The sequence below is a fragment of the Notechis scutatus genome, chromosome 1 (assembly GCF_049901735.1).
Source record: "Notechis scutatus isolate UNSWTSFEM ecotype Mainland chromosome 1, rNotScu1.2, whole genome shotgun sequence".
In the NCBI taxonomy this organism is placed as follows: domain Eukaryota; kingdom Metazoa; phylum Chordata; class Lepidosauria; order Squamata; family Elapidae; genus Notechis; species Notechis scutatus.
The window spans coordinates 210774962-210788871 of record NC_142009.1 but is presented as its reverse complement, the minus strand read 5'-3'; the positions used below and the strand labels follow the sequence as shown (position 1 = coordinate 210788871).

Genomic DNA, 13910 nt, shown 5'->3' with positions numbered 1-13910 from the left:
TGATCATGTGGCCAGCATGATGTCACGGAATGCTGTTACCTTCCCAACAAAGTGATACCTATTTATCTATTTGCATTTGCATGCATTTGAACTGCTAGGTTGCCAAGAGCTGGGGCAAGGATGGAACCTCCCCCTGTCATATGGCACTTGGCTGCCGGCTTTCCATCAACAAGCCCAGCATCTTAATCGCTGAGTCATCATGCTATCTCCCCTTTTGTGCCTGTATTGAATTGTTATTCAAACAGAGACGTTTGAGTCCATCCTGAAGTAAAAATCATCCATGGTATAAAAATCCTTGACAAGGGAGAATAAGATGTATGCATAGCTCAACATCCTAGTTTCACAATCTTTCTACCAGATAGATAGATTCTCCAATCAATTTGAGATCACTTCTCTCCTTCCAGTGTGTTTAAAATATAGATTCATCTATTACAGTTTTTCTCATTCATGTTCTACTAAAGAAGCATTCAAACAGTTTGTGAACTGCCAAACAATACTAAACACACCATCCCTCCCAAATATAGGCAAATGTTGATTTACAATATAAGATAGGAAATCTATATTTGTGTGGAGACCAAGAGCAAGTTTTAATCATAATGTAATGCATATAAAAAACTGCTTTAAACTGAATGTAAACTGCTTTAAACTTGATTGTAAAAAAAATGATTTTTTTTAAGAGTTGTCAAAGTCTGGAATATCTTACCCGATTTAGTTGTCTTAGCTACTAATTTTAACAGTTTTAATTCTAATTTAACTTCTGTGGATCTCATTCCATATTTAAGTGATAACTAAAGGGGTCGTGTATAAGTGCTAATGCTAGCACTAAGATGCCTATCTGTCACATTTCACATTTCAGTTTTTTCATTTGATTTGTTTGAATTGGTAATTTTTGTTTACAAATAAATAAATTCTAATGAGGAACTACAACCATGTGGTTTTAACAGGCCTCACTCTGGATGAAATTGAATAGAATTATTGCATGATAGCAATAGCACTTAGACTCATATGCCACTTCACAATACTTTACAACCCTGTCTAAGTGGTTTAGAGAATCAGCATATTGCCCCCAACAATATGGGTGCTCATTTTACCAACCTCCAAAGGATGGAAGTTTGAGTCAACCATGAGCCGGTCAGGATCAAACTGCTGGCAATCAACAGAATTAGCAATGCTAATGCTGCATTCTAACCACTGCGCCACCACAGCTCCTAATGTTTCTGGAAGAAGTGCCTCTGCCCTGTATCAATGCAGCTGGAAAGACTCCCCGTGCTGAGGCTGTGGTGCTGATATGCAAACAATGAAATATGTTGTGCAAGACTGCTCACAATATGCATTTCTGGTTCCTTTGAAAATTTGCATGAAGCAATGCCAGTGGCGATTGCCTAGGTCAAACTCCCAGCCTGCCCACCTCCCTTTTAGCATAGGGGGAAAAAGTTTATCACCCCTGGCCTAGATAACTGAATTGGACATCCAATTATGAGGCCACTATCATACCCCCATAGTAGTTTGGTATATAGAGTAGAGTAGAATAGAGTAGAGTAGAATAGAATAGAATAGAATAGAATAGAATAGAATAGAATAGAATAGAATAGAATAGAATAGAATAGAATAGAATAGAATAGGAGTTGGAAGGGACCTTGGAAGTCTACTAGTCCAACTGCATTTACAATTAAGTGGATTGTGTGTATATGTTTATTTCTCTTTTATCATGTTCTCATCATGTGCTAAATAAATAATTATCACTATCTTGGGGCAATAAAATTGATGCCAACCTAGATTTTCTTCCCCATATGGGAATCTTCCAGCCAGAGGGTTATTCTCAATAAACCTAGAAGATAATAGGCTGGCAAAAACATATGTAGCTTTGGATTGAAAATATCACAAGCAACTTGTTCAAGTTTATCGATAGTCAGCCTTTAGATTTGCTCTGAGCAGTTTGCTTTTATTTTTATTATTTTTTTGCTGTGGAAACCAAGGTTTGGGAATGATTGTAATATGTTACTTTCTTCTGTCGTTTTGATGGATGGGAGATTTCCAGTGATGGAGAAGCCAGATCTTAGGAATGTGGGCTTACAATCCAAATCACTGGATTTCAGCAACAAATTATCCCCACAGGGGAATGTGACAAAAATTAGAGTTATAGGAATATGGGAAATTGAATCTTGCAGTATAAGCTGGTACTCAGTTTTGCCAGACCCAGTGTAATTTATTATTTGCCCCTGGAGTTAAGAGCTGCAGGATTCATTCCAATACACTTCAATGTATTCCTCAGTGCACGAAGCCTGCAAAACCCAGAACATAAGTTTTGCTTAGCTGGATTACACTGTCCTCTCTTTGTGTAAATGTCATCTGATTTTTTAAAAAAAAAATGAGAGTTGGTGTTTTTTATGGCTCTGGCTGTTGGTTTTATATTTCATGAGGGAAATAAAACAAGAATGATGATAAATTGTGTAATAATTGTTCTTGCAGAGATCCACATGCTGAAGAGAATGAAGGTCTTTAGATGGGGAAAATGGACTTGTAGATTAATGGGCAAAACGGGGTCTTTTGTGTTGTGGTTGTTTGAAAGAGATTTTCCAGAATGCTAATGTTGGCTTCTGTCTTTAAATCTAACTAGCAATGGGTAAAAACATTGATACCCAGATCATTTTTTAATATAATTAACTTTTTTTAAATGGCCCACTTGGTAGCAATTGAGTTTTTAAATTATCTCTCTTGATGTTAGAGTGGGAAGGTGATTTTACTAAGGATAGGATAGCAACATTATGGAACTTAGAACTGGCAAATCCCGCTCCAATAGAAAATTCCTTTGGAAAATGTAGTCAAACCGTGACGCTTCTTTAAAATAGCCCTTCCCAACTTCAGTGGAAACTGGACTAAGTAGGGCCAGAAAAAGGATTCCACTTGGCCACAGATTGGGTCTAAGGATGCTTTCCTTTCCCAGATTTGATTTGGAGAGAGAAGATACCTAGGAAGAATGGTTTAGATGGGGAAATTCCTACAGGTCAAGAGTTCCAGGCCTGTCAAGAATCCCAGGTATATATTCCTAGTGCTTCAGACAAATGCTTCTGAAATTGAGAAAAAAGCTTGTGTTAACCTAATTCTGATCCCCTGCCCAGTAGTTTTGAAGGGAGCTGCTGAATTTTCCCCCAAGAGGTGTCTTTAGTATCCATTGCTTTGATCCAAAATGAAAATGATGTTATACTGTTGAGATACAAATTCTGCCCCTTATGTATATGTGTCTAATATCATTGCAGAGATACACAAACAAATATAGGTAGGACTTGTATCATGTTAGTCTGGTGCTACTTTCATCATTTGCCTCCTTTTCCACCTCCACTCACCAGCCAAGGCAGCACTGCCTCTATCATATTTTTAAAGATAATTGTCCCTATGTATCCAGAAGATGTGTCAAAACCTTGCACATTTCTCCTAATGCATGGAATGCAGGCAAAAGTATGTTGACTTCAAGTGAATCTCTAGATTAGAGACCCTGAATTGCATAGCATAATTTGAGTATACTTGAAATTAAACCTTGCTTTGACCTAAAATTTGCTCAAACATTTTGGCATATTGTCAGCAGAGAACGATGCATGTGACAAGGCTATAGCGTTTAGGCTGATAATCTAATTTGTACATTATTGTTCTTATTAAGAAACAAAATGTGAAAGTCTTGATTGACCAAAGCCACAACAAAGCTCTCTGTGAACCCATTTGGTTGTATTTCTTTGTGTTATATAGCATGCCTTTGATTTACTTCGTTTGTTGTTTCTTTCTCTTCTTCTATCTATACTTTGAATAACATTGCTTACCTTGGGGAAGGATAGTCAAATACGCATAAATGCATTTCTCTGCTCTTAAAAATTGAGATTTTTCAAATAGAGTTTGTCATTGTCATATCACTAATTAAAAATAGATGGTTTTTTTTTAAAATAAAAATTTGGGTAGAGCTGCCCACATGCTGGCTTCAGATTTGCTGACTCAGAAATATGTTGAGTAAATTTGATTAGTCAGGTACTGTATAGAATTACCCTTGATGCAGTCCTAAACATATCTGTCAGAAGAAGAGTAAACAGCAGGACATTTATCCAGCAGAAAACTTAACAAAATCCAAAATGCCTAGGCAAAATGGGTGATTCAACATGATGTCAAAAAGAAAATAATACCATTGTCACTAAAATTTCTTTTGTAATGCTATTTTAAAGATTAAAAAAGATCCCTTTTTGGAAATTCCTAATATAACTTTCCTGAAGAACTATTTTGAGAAGGTCTAGTTCTAGAGGTGTCAAACTCATAGTGTCATGGTGACGTATCGGGACTTTTTTCCCCTTTGCTAAACAGGGCAGGGGCATGGCCAGCGTGTGACACATCTGGCCTGCGGGCCATGAGTTTGACAGCCCAGACCTAGTCAGATGATCTTAACATCCAGACCATGTGTTAGGACACACTATGCATATTTTCTCCTCATTAAGACGTAGGAAATTCAAAAAGGAACCTTGTCCTGCAGATTTCAAGTTGCTTCAATAATCACTGTGAATATGAAGCAATATCAAGAGACTGGATGAAAAAGAAGTTAATGCCCAGGAAATGAATCTGGAACAATATATTTCCATGATACCAAGTCAAGACAACAGACCTAGACCTAGTCCTTCCTGAAACCTAATCCTAAATCTTCTCCTTTTTCTTGCAGATCCAACATAGAATTAAGGAGAAATTTCCTGACAGTGAGAATTAATAATCAGTGGAATAGCTTGTCTCCATAAGTTGTGGGAGCTCTAACACTGGAGGTTTTCAAGAAGAAATTGAACAGCCATTTGTGAAGAGTTATTATATATACTTATTATATATTAATAACCTGAGTATTCAACATGTTGGAAATAGATAAAGCACTTGTTTTATGAAATTTTAAATTAAATGGGAGAGAGAAAGAGATTCCAATAGATTAATATGCCTGGAATGCACTACCTGACTCTGTTGTTACATCCTCAAACCCCCACTCCTTTAACCTCAAACTATCCACTATTGACCTCACCCCATTCCGAAAAGGTCTGTAAGGGGCGTGCATAAATGCACCATCGTGGCTCCCGTCCCTGTCCTATTGTCCCCATTTAATCGTACCTATTTTCTGTATTCTTACTCATGTTTATACTTATACCTATTATTTTGTAAGCGATTGACAAATCAAATAAATAAATAAAATAAAATATAACAGATAATTCTATGAAGTATACTTCCCTGAAGTGTTACACCATCCAGAGTAACTTGTTGCAATGGGTGGCTATAGAAATCAAATGAACAAACAAAATAAAAGAAAGAAGCCAATTTGTACAGACAAATCAAAATCAAAATAATTAGTGAACAATCAGAATATTGGACATTATTTGGAGGCTTTTGTTCTTCCTTATTTTCTGTTTAGCCACTTCTTACTGGAAAGAACGAAAGAAAGAAAGAAAGAAAGAAAGAAAGAAAGAAAGAAAGAAAGAAAGAAAGAAAGAAAGAAAGAAAGAAAGAAAGAAAGAAAGAAAGAAAGAAAGAAAGAACATATTTCTTTCAATTTATTATGGTGGAATGCCAGGTGTACTGAATGACTAGATTGACACACAACGAGAAGAATAACAGAGTACTGTTTTAATTTACACAAGTCTATTCTATTGTGCAGACGTTCATTTGTTCTCATATGCCTTCAATAGCAGACTACTCCCCTTCCCATTACATTACCCATTTCCTAAAATTGAGGTCAAAGTCATTGTTCATACAGGTGGAGAGATTGCATTTCAAATCATTGACTTGTTCTTACAAAACAAAAAAAATCTAGAAGATGGGGTGTGAGGATCTTGCCTAAATTCCTTTGAAAATTTAGCACGGATACTATTTCCCTGGAATGGCTCCAATTTAATAAGACTTTAGAAAGCTTAAGGCCCATTTCTTTGAATTTCACCATTTAAGTATGGACTAGGGTAGCCTATTTTTGGATCACATCATGTTCCCAGGAACAAATATTATTACCACATGGGAGCAGAATAATTGCCACTGTTGTTGTTTTTTAATTGCTAATTGTATGAGGAGATTGTTCTACCAAATGGCAGTTGCAATGTGCTAGAGTAACAATACGATTAAGGTATTTATGAAGGCTTTTAGGTTACATGTCAAAAACCTTGTGTCAAATGAGTTGGAAAATTTACTAGTTTGCTTCTCCAATCTCCCCAGCTAATTAGCTAGACTTCTTGTTGTGGTCTAGGTGAAAAATTGCCAGGTTACCTTGACTTCTGTGAATAGAAATATACTAAAACTAAAACAAACAAAAAAATGAAAACAAAGGAGTATCCAGAAGCTGCAGATGTTTTGCAAACTCTGAGAGGTTTGGCACCAAGTTCTACATTTAATCCACATTTAATGCAATTATTGATGGAACTTGGATCGCAATACAGAAAGGAAAATAAAAGGAAACTTTTAGCCAATGATAAGCATTGTGATAGGTCTGTAAAACACATTTGGGGGGGTGGATGGGGTTGTGTATGCTTTGTAGGCTTACATTTTTGAAGCATTACTGTTAGACCTGGATTTTCTTTTTTATTTTCCTTTATGGGTTCTAGTGTTACATTATTGTTCTGTACTGTTAACATTTCCATGTAGATATGGAAACAATCATTATTTCTGGTTTTAGAAATGTTTGAACTGTTTTGCTGATGTCATTTGTAGTTCCTAAGAATCGGTGTGCAAATATGTTTTCTTCCAACTTTGTGTCTCAGCCTGTCTATTCAGCTACATACCCAGCTATCTTTGAACATAGAAATGATCTGCTTTCCACAGTATATATGGTATAGGGTATTTAATACTGTATATACTGTGCAAAGTATATATTACTACCTATATTTAAATATATGTTATTTAAATACATACATACACAGTAAATAAATATGCAGTATTTATTAAATAAATACATACTAAATACATTAATAAATAAATCATAAATAAATCATAATTATAATCATAATCATAAATAATCCAGTCTGAACATCTGGCTGACAGTGTAATCAACAACAACACAACAACAACAATAATAATAATACCTCAAACATCATCAAATCTAGCTATCCCAGGTCCTCGGGAAGAGCTCAATTGGTGGATAAAAATGCCACATCCAGTCTGAAAATCTGATGAACAAATTAATATACAGTATTTAATATACTGCTAAATATATGTATATACCCACTCACCGATTCCTGCACACCTCACATATTTGCCTCACAGTTCTATGCTGACACTGATTTTCCAAAGCAAGAAAAGCACCATATCTCCTAATCTGGCATCAGGGGTTGTTGTTTTTTTTCAATATACTACAGGCAATTATGTGAGTTGCTATTAAGAAAACTGGTGTGAGTAATCAGTTGAAATTTTAAAAATGGTTTGCTTTAAAGGGCTGGGAAGAAGCACTAACATCAACCAAAGCATTAAGTGCCTAAAATATTATAAGGCAACTTTTAGGTTGATAGTGAAGTTTTGACCATGTAAGCTACCATAGCCTTGTGAATTCCACCTATTGAAGTCTTGATATTATTAAAAATGGTTTCTGGATTGATCTGAGATCATTTGTCATGGCCCCCTCAGAGCCTGAATCTGCGAAGGAGGATGAGCTGGAGCTGATGGAGATCGAGGGGGCGGCTTCATTGACTTCGGAAGAATGTGGGGAGGAGCAGGATGAGGCAGCCCAAGGCCCCTCAGGATGGCTTGTTAGCAGGGAGGAACAGGGGCAGGATAATCAAGAGAAGGCAAGCAGTAGAAATGAGGAGCAACAGAGATCAGGTGATGAGCAAGGACTGCGCTCTCCTGATCCCCGAGCACAGAGAGGGGAGAGAAGGCGGAAAAGCGCAGGCCAATCCAATGACTTGGGAGGAGAGCGCCCCACCTCTCTTCACAAGGCACACCTGGGGACTGAGATTTAAGGACAACCTACGGGGAAGGGTGTTTGTCAGGAACAAACACTGAATTTGTAAGTTTTGTGTGCCATTGCAGACATCTGGAGTTTGCAAAGAAGCATTGCTTCTTTGTTGCTTCATGGACTCTTCGTTTGTTCCTTGCTTCATGGACTCATTGCTTTTTCCTTGCTTCATGGACTCAGTGCCTTGTTCCCTGCTTCATGGATTCATTGTTTGTTCCTTGCTTCAGGTACTCATTTCCCTGTTCCTTTGCTTTGCTGGATTCATGCAGCCAGATGCTGCTGTGTGTGTGTGTGTGCATATGCTTTGCTCTGGAACTTGCCAAGAACATGGGAGCATTTGGGGGAAATTTGGAGCATTAAAGGGGAGTTTGAACTTGCTGCTGGCTATGTGGCCTTCATGCCTTGTCCAGGGTCATCACATCATTTCTAGATTATACCTGCACTACAATTTGCAACTAGCCCATGGAACAGTGACGATGGCCACGTGTTCCAAATGGTGTATCAAAACTACTACATATTCCTGATCAAGAACTGCATCCATGGTGCAACTTCCTAAAAACAACGAAACAATGGGTAGATGCAGTGGTGGGATTCAATTTTTTTTTATTACTGGTTCTGTGGGCATGGCTTGGTGGGCGTGGCAGGGGAAGGATACTATAAAATCTCCAGTCAGAGGTGGTGTTTGCCGGTTCTCCAAATTACCCAAAATTTCCGCTACCAGTTCTCCAGAAATGGTCAGAACCTGCTGAATGCCAACTCTAGATTGATGCATCCACACAGACAGGACTAAGAAAAAATATCAAGGAGGAGCCACAACAGAACCCAGACTCTTTTTTCACATGCATCATAAGCATCACATGTTTAAAAATAATAACAACATTGCACTTTGAGTACACAATCATAGACTACAACTGTCACAGCTGCCACCTTTTAAAAGCCCCTTACAGAGGTTGCTGATGGTGAAGTGAAAGAATGATGCAGTGCATAAACCGAAATATTTAATTCCTCTTACCAAGTTTTGTGTAAAGTATTATCTGTAAGTAAAAGGGCAAAAGTTGCTGAATGCAGGGGAAACTCATGAAAATCTAAATATTTCAGGCAAAGTGAACCATACAGAGTTCTTGGAGGCTTTGCAGAAGGCCACTGGCTTTATTAGTCACGGGGTTTGAGCTCAATGCCAATGAGGTGAGAAAACAAACTCTTCAGGACTTTCCCCTCAGGACATTTTGTAACATGTACCTGATGAGACCTGATTAAGCGCCCAGAGAAGTCATCCATTGAATCAGGTGGCTTTCGGTCTGAATCTACCTCTGAAAATATGCGCTGAGGAAAACTGAAACCTGATTCCACAAGCTGAAAGAAACAACATGTTATCCTTTATGAAGAAAAAAAATGTTCCAAGCATAAAGGGGTCAGGTTTTTCATGAATTGTTCATCAGCGTTGAAATGCATTCTTTCAGAAATTTTGATGAATGTTCCAAAGGGCAATAAATGCTTCATTTAAGAAAACAAAATAACAATTCCTCAGCACCGGCTGTGGGAAAACAAAATGAGGGAAGTGAGAGGTCATTATGCATCACACATCTTAAAATCGTGTACTTGAAGGAGATACAAGATAGCCTTAATGCTTGATATTAGGAGGTCCCAAGGAACACAATCATGCACAGGGATTTTTGCTTTTGTGAAAGTCCTTTCTGATTAATACATAAACAGTTTAGCTGCTTCTTCACAAAGTCCATTATTATTACTACATATTCATGTAACATTTTTGTATTACCCCACTGATGAGTCTTTTTGGTCATTTCTTTTGTGTGAGTAAATGTATAGAGCAGGACTCACTGAACTTGGCAACCTTTAATACTTGTGGACTTCAACTGTCAGAATACTATAGCCAACAGGGCTGTCTGAGGCATTTGAGTCGAAGTTGAGTTGAAGTCACCAAGTCTTAAAGTTGCTAAGTTTGGAGACCCTTGCTCTAGAGGATTAAATGAGGTTGTAACTCATGATGTTATATGCCCACCTGAGCTTTGGAAGTGAGGCATCTGGAAAAAGGTGAGCAATTTCTTATAAGTAAGCAGACCATGCAATCAGAACTTTTGAACAGTCAAATTGTCTGGCTCCATCCATAAGAAATCATTTTTCCATACTGCCCCATTTCAAATAGTCACACTCAATGCAGAAATATTGAAGGACGAGTTTGAAAGGCATTTCAAAGGCAAGCACTCAAATACAAATTCATAAACATATTGTAGTAGTCTAGCCGAAAAACATCTAGATATTAAAAACAAATACTAGGGGTCAAAGCTGGCACAGTAACTTTAGGTTTGTGAAACAGACAAAGGCTGGTAATGCTGGATTTTCTAGTACTTCTCAAATTAAAAACTAGTCTCTCTAGACTCGAGTCCCCTTACAGTGACTTTGTCCAAAACAGGTTAAACTCAATTTTTTCACAATCAGAGGACTATCAACATAACTTCTATGACAAGCCCGTTTTTCCTGTGGAAAAAAACTCACATTTAATACTTGAATTAGAGCAAGAAAATTTTCCACCATGCAATCATCAAGCAAGTCATGTTGTAGAGAACAGTTTTTATTTCAGATTACTTTATTGGGAAGTAATGATGACAGCAATAAAACATGACCTAAAGTAGTATAATATATTTTCCACAACACACTTCATCTGTTGTCAGCAGATAGGTTACGATACAAACATCTATTGGGAGTGAAGTTCCATCAAGGAAAAAAAAACCCATATCAGTCACATTTATCTATGAGCATTATTTGAAGGTTAAATTATGCTGCAACGGTCGTCCTTCAATGCATTTCAAACAAATAGCACAAGTATTGCATTATAAAACTATTCATTACAACCGCAGATGTCTGGGTCAGTAAATAAAAGAGAAGGATATTGCTGTCCTGTGTGAAACTGTTGAGATATTGAACTGACTGTAGTGATTTTATGTTCTGTTGACTTCGGCATACCTGTTTCCTATCAAATCACCATTAAATACATAGAGGTTTGTCATGGAAGTATATGCCTTTAATTAATTCCAAGAGCCTCTATGAGAGGTCCCTTTCAGACATTAAAAGTATTTCAGCTACAAGATAAAGGTTCAGAAGGAAACAATATTATCTGATTTTTTTTCCACTTTCTTTCTCACTTTCTCAGTTGAATCTAAGATATAATAAAATGATAGTCCTAATTTGTCATCTGTGACCTGGGTGTATATTTCTCCTTTAATGTCTTCAAATTCTAAATTCCTGCTTCTTGGTTCCTTTCCCGGTGAAACGGATAACCGTCGGGTCTTTGTACAATATTGAGAAAGGGTGTTTATGCAAGCAGGTGAGGTAGTTTTCACCGAAGCTAGGCCTCTTGAGGGATTTCAAAGCCCCTGGCCTAATGAAATCATTAATACTCCTTTTATAAGATGTCATCTAAAATCAGTGCAATTAGATTAGCAACCTAGAATGGAAAGTTAGAGAAGAAATAAGGTTCCACCACAGAATTCATCACATCTGATGAAATACTTACTTGATTTGCCTGGATTGTTTTGTTTTGCTTTGTTATGTTTTAATTTTGGCTTCCCGGATGTGCAATTTTCAATCTAGGAGGGATTATGGCAGCCTCTGGTCTACCTTGTCTGGACTTGAAGACTAAGTAATACAGGGCCTGATTAGCATTTGGGTGGGAGATTACCAGGGAATACAAAACTTTAGGCTATAATGGGAAATCAAAAAATATCCTGGATGAAGGCAATGTAAATTATTTCCATACTGCTGCTACCAAGGAAAATATACAGGCATGTCCATAAAGTCCATCAGGAGTCAAGCTCTGCTGAAGTCCCTTCTATAATCTGTGGCAGAATGCATATTTTTGCACATAGATCATGCCAAATTCAATTACTGGCACATCCAGATAAAAGAATCAAAACCAGTTTGGGTGACAATAGCGGGCTACAGAGAAATCAATCTGGTAAAAGGCATATTTTGACGGTCATTATTACCAATGGTCCAGTTCAAAGCTAGAGCAAATGTGTGCCAGTTTGCTTCTGGGTTCAATTCAAGCTGTTGGTTATCACCTTTAAAGCTTTTCATACAGTGGTGGAATTAAATTTTTTTTTACTAACGGTTCTGTGGCCATGGCTTGGTGGGCGTGGCAAGAGAAGGTCACTGCAAAATCCCCATTCCCTCCCCACTCCGGGAGAAGTATACTGTGAAATCTCCATTCCCTCCCCACTCCTGGGGGAAGGTTACTGCAAACTCCCGTTCCCTCCCCACCCCACTAACCTGCTTTTCAGCTCTGTTCTCCTGTGCAGGGCAACAGAGGAAGACCCAGCCAATCATCTGGGACTCAGGAGGCAGAGAATAGATGGGTGCAGGGCCAGTTAGAGGTGGTATTTGCTGGTTCTCTGAACTATTCAAAATTTCCGCTACCGGTTCTCCAGAACTGGTATCTGCTGAATACCACCTCTGCTTTTCATGGTATGGAACCAGAATACCTGAGGAACCATCCCATGCCGATGACATTTACCTGTCCCACCTGGTTATAGAGCTGTGAAACTGAATTGGGTTATTTTCTATTCAGTTGGCTCTGAAGACCCAGATTAAAAATATTTTAGTTTAAAAAAAACAGTTCGTCCACTGACTTTATGGGGTATCTGCTTTCTATTGATCTTTCCTCTTCAAAGTGCTGACCAGTTCAAGTATCAAACTAGACTATGCTTTGCTTAATCATTACTTGGTGAATAAGACATAATAATTGGAGAGCTAAATAACCATAAACCATAAACTTGTACAGTATTTGCAGACCTCAAGGCAGTGGTGGGATTCAAAATTTTTTGCTACCAGTTCTGTGGGCGTGGCCTGGTGGGCGTGGTATGGCTTCATAGACGTGGCTTGGTTGGCGTGGCAGGGGAAGGATACTGAAAAATCCCCTTTGTCTCCCCGCCCCACTAACCTGCTTTCCAGCTCTGTTCTTCTATGAGGGCAACAAAAGAAGGGAGGCAGAGAATAGATGGGGGTGGAGCCAGTCAGAGGTAGTATTTTCTGGTTCTCCAAACTACTCAAAATTTCCACTACCGGTTCTCCAGAACTGGTCAGAACCTGCTGAATACCACCTCTGCCTCAAGGCAATATTCATACAACTTGCATTTCCAAAATGAAACAAGTGACATTTTGGTACAGCACCAGGGGCAAACCCAGTTTCCAAAGATCATAAGATTTAACAATATACACCTCTTTCTGAGATGATATTGTATAATCAGCTTTGATGAAATGTTGAAGATAAACTAATTTTGATCCAAGATTTATAGAAACTTAACTTGCAAAATTACAAATTGGTCATGATTTAGTTATGTGTTGTTAGTAGTCAAACATTGACAATCACACACGCTTAATGCAAGTTTATGGGACACAGTAAGGATATTAAGAATGAGAATTTTTTTATATGCAAACTGGCTGCTAAGTTTGATTAAGAATAGTAAAATATTTACAGGTATGAAAATCATATCTACTGCTTAGAACTCTTCTTCAGTTATTCTGCTTGTGTATCTTATATCTTACACTTTTTTTGCTTAAGGAATAATGCATATAAAATAATACTGCATGGCATTTTTAGACAAAGTAAGCAAGCTGCTTTACTTTCATTTTTTATGTGTTGATAAAAGTCAAAGCCAGAAATTGCATTAGTATGATGAACACATAGAAAAAAAAATTACATAAAATGAAAACTACACTCAATGGGAATGTTTATACTACTGTATCTCAGCCACCTCCTAACTGCTGGATGTTTAGTCAGCACTAAGAAACAAATTATATATTTATAGCTATATTTTTCTTTCCAAATTAAATATTTTATACTGATGTCTTCCCATTTGGATTGAAACGTTCGTAAAATTACTGAACACATTGTGCTGTAGAGCGTGTCTCTTAAGACACAAGGCTTAAAGAATTCAACCTGAATCAATTAGAC

At 37.6% G+C, this 13910-nt stretch overlaps 1 long non-coding RNA gene across 1 annotated transcript in view; it reads left to right on the top strand.

The window, feature by feature from the left end:
- LOC148133177 (uncharacterized) overlaps positions 1-5148 on the top strand; it is an 80132-nt gene extending 74984 nt beyond the window's left edge. Inside the window, exon 3 of the long non-coding RNA XR_015746551.1 lies at positions 4691-5148. This is a non-coding gene — a long non-coding RNA (uncharacterized LOC148133177). The remainder of the gene's footprint in view (positions 1-4690) is intronic.
- Positions 5149-13910: the final 8762 nt, after the last annotated feature.